General features: G+C 44.0%; 1 pseudogene; it reads left to right on the plus strand.

Moving 5' to 3' along the window:
* Nucleotides 1–1,802: 1,802 nt before the first annotated feature.
* LOC112296882 (keratin, type I cytoskeletal 18 pseudogene) lies at nt 1,803–3,128 on the plus strand (annotated as a pseudogene).
* Nucleotides 3,129–3,819: the final 691 nt, after the last annotated feature.

The following is a 3,819-nucleotide window of genomic DNA, read 5'->3' on the forward strand; positions in this document are numbered from 1 at the left end:
CATATGGTACTTGTCTTTCACTGCCTGGCTTACTTCACTTGACATAATGCTCTCCAGTCCTATCCTGCTGTCATGAATGGTAGGAGTTTCTTCTTTCTTTATACTGTGTAGTACTCCATTGTATAATGTACCAGAGTTTTTTTGATCCATTCATTTACTGATGGGTATTTAGGTTGCTTCCAGTACTTGGCTATTGTAAATTGTGCTCCTATGATTATTGGGGTGCATAGGTTCTTTGAATTGGTGTTTCAGGGTTCTTAGGGTATAATCCCAGAAGTGGAATTGTTGGGTCAAAAGGCCATTCCATTTCTAGTTTTACAGGAAACTCCATACTGTTTTCCACAGTGGCTGCACCAGACTGCATTCCCACCAACAGGGCAAAAGTGTTCCCTTTTCTCCACAACCTTGCCAGCACTTGTTTGTTGATTTGTTTATGATGGCCGTTCTCACCAGTGTGAAGTGGTATCTCATTGTGGTTTTAATTTGCATCTCTCTGATGGCTAGTGATGCTGAGCATCCTTTCGTATGTCTCTGGGTGTTCTGTATGTCCTCCTTGGAGAATTGTCTGTTCAAGTTCTTTGCCCATTTTTTTTTAGTTTATTTTTTATTGTTATTCAATTACAGTTGTATATGCCTTTTCTCCCCTTCCCTCCCCCCACCCCGGCTGAACCCACCTACCTCCCCCTCCCCCACCATCCCCCCTGGTTTTGTCCATGTGTCCTTTATAGTAGTTCCTGTAATCCCCTCTGCTCACTGTCCCCACCCCACTCCCCCCTGGCTATTGTTAGATTGTTCTTAACTTCAATGTCTCTGGTTATATTTTGTTTGCTTTTTTCTTCTATTGCTTATGTTCCAGTTAAAGGTGAGATCATATGGTATTTGTCCCTCACCGTCTGGCTTATTTCACTTAACATAATGCTCTTCAGTTCCATCCATGCTGTTGCAAAGGGTATAAGCTCCTTCTTTCTCTCTGCTGTGTAAAATTCCATTGTGTAAATATACCATAGTTTTTGGATCCACTCGTTTGCTGATGGGCACTTAGGTTGCTTCCAGTACTTGGCTATTATTTCTCATTATATTTTGTTTTTAAATTTGTTGTTGTCCTTCTTTTGGTTGTGCAATGCGGCAAAGTGTATCTACCTATGCCTCCATCTTGGCCAGAAGTCCTATTATCCTCATTTTATATTTGAGGGAACTGAAGAACCCTGTGGTTCAGTAACTTGTTCAAGATCACAGAGGTAGCAAGTTACCACCATATTCTGTTGCCTTAAATGACAGAATAGGGTAGGATTATTTTAGGGGATTTAAAATTTCCTCTGTGGGGCAGAATCAAATACCACCATAGGGAGAAACTGAAGTCTGAACTCATAAACATCATTATTCCATCTCAAAACATGAATCACATGGTTTGGAGTCTATTGCTCTCACATAAGACTTTTTAGTTATTTCTCTGCTTAGTCCTATCAGTGTCCATGCATATATTAACATATATTATATATGTGCTTTTTATTTTTTTAAAGAGTTTATTTTATTTATTTTTAGAGAGAGGGGAAGGAAGGGAGAAAGAGGGGGAGAGAAACATCAATGTATGGTTGCCTCTCATGTGCCCCCCACCGGGGAACTGGCCTACAACCCAGGCATGTGACCTGACTGGGGATCAGTCCAGAGACCCTTTGGCTCTCAGGCTGGCACTCAATCCACTGAGCCACACCAGCTGGGGTATATATGTGCTTTTAAAATTATTTATATTTTTAGGCAGCTTCAACCTGAGTCTCGGCTTCTCACCTTCCTCCCTGAACAACATGAGCTTCAGCACATGCTCCAGTTTCTCCTCAAGCTACCTGACCCTGGGCTCCGTGCAGTCGCCCAGCTACGGGGTCTAGCCAACCAGCAGCGTGGCTAGCATCTATGTAGGCTCCGGGGGCTCGGGCTCTGGGGTCTCCGTGTCCTGCTCCACCAGCTTGCGGGGCAGCTGGGGATGTGGGGGCCTGGCTGCAGGGATGGCCGGGGTTCTGGTGGGCATAGGGGGCATCCAGAGCGAGAAGGAGACTATGCAATGCCTGAATGACTGCCTGGCCTCCTACCTGGAGAGGGTGAGAAACATGGAGGCTGATAATCGGAGCCTGGAGATCAAAATTCGGGAACACTTAGAGAAGAAGGGACCCCAGGTCAGAGACTGGAGGCATTATTTCAAGACCATCGAAGACCTGAGGGCTCAGATCTTTTCAAATTCTGTGGACAATGCCCGCATCATTCTGCAGATTGACAATGCCTGTCTTGCTGCTGATGACTTCAGAGTCAAGTATGAGACGGAGCTGGCCATGCGCCAGTCTGTGGAGAATGACATCAGTGGGCTCCGAAAGGTCATCGATGACACCAATATCACTCGGCTGCAGCTGGAGACAGAGATCGAGGCTCTTAAGGAGGAGCTGCTCTTCATGAAGAAGAACCATGAGGAGGAAGTAAATGGTCTACAAAACCAGATTGCCAATTCTGGGTTGACCATGGAGTTGGATGCCCCCAAATCTCAGGACCTCGGCAAAATCATGGCAGACATCCAGGCCCAGTATGATGAGCTGGCTCGGAAGAACCGAGAGGAGCTGGACAAGTACTGGTCCCATCAGATTGAAGAGAGCACCACAGTAGTCACCTCGCAGACCACTGAGATAGGCGCTGCTGAGACAGCACTCACAGAGGTGAGACGTATGGTTCAGTCGTTGGAGATCGACCTGGACTCAATGAGGAATCTGACGGTCAGTTTGGAGAACAGCCTGGAGGAGGTGGAGACGTACTATGCCATGCAGATGGAACAACTCAATGGGATTCTGCTGCACCTGGAGTCAGAGCTGGCCCAGACCTGGGCAGAGGGGCAGCTCCAGGCCCAGGAGTATGAGGCCCTGCTGAACATCAAGGTCAAGCTGGAGGCTGAGATTGCCACCTACCACAGCCTACTGGAAGAAGGGGAGGACTTCAATCTTGTCGACCCCCTGAACAAGAACCCCTCCTTACAAACCATCCAAAAGACCACAACCCACAGGATTGTGGACGGCAGAGTGGTGTCTGAGGTCAGTGACACCAAAGTTTTGAGGCATTAAAAGCCACAGAAATGGGGCATCCCTTGGCAAGGCAGAAGGCCAATAAAAATTTCATTGAAAGATTTAAAAAATAATAATAAAATTATTTATATTTTAATTAAATTTATTGGGGTGACATTGGTTAATAAGATCATATAGGTTTCAAGTGTATATTTCTCTGATACGTGATCTGTATATTGCATTGTGTGCCCACCACCCAAATTCAAATCATCTTCTATCACCATATATTGGCCTCCTGTTACCCCCATTCCCTTCGGTAACCACCATAGTGTTGTATGTCTGTGTCTGAGTTTCAGTTTTATATCCCACATATGAGTGAAATCATATGGTTCTTAGATTTTTCTGACTGACTTATGTATTATTATATTATTAAGGTCCATTGATGTTGTTGCAAGTGGCAGTATTTCATCTTTTTTATGGCTGAGTAATATTCCATGGTACACATGTACCACATCTTCTTTATCCAATCCTTTATTGAAGGACACTTTGGTTGTCTCCATATCTTTTGTACATATGCTTTTATTGTAAACCTTCTATCATTTCTTTAGATGTAGGCAGGGCATAAGTTAGATTGAGTCTGAAGTGTTCTGAGAACATTTCAACTGAAATAATCTTAAGACAAAAGAAATTAATTTATAACCTTAAAACAAAGGAAAATAATTTGTACAAGTGTTAATGAGAGCTCTACTATAACCATTAAAAACTGTAAACAACTAAATATTAA

The sequence above is a fragment of the Desmodus rotundus genome, chromosome X, assembly GCF_022682495.2.
Source record: "Desmodus rotundus isolate HL8 chromosome X, HLdesRot8A.1, whole genome shotgun sequence".
NCBI classification, from domain to species: Eukaryota; Metazoa; Chordata; class Mammalia; order Chiroptera; family Phyllostomidae; genus Desmodus; species Desmodus rotundus.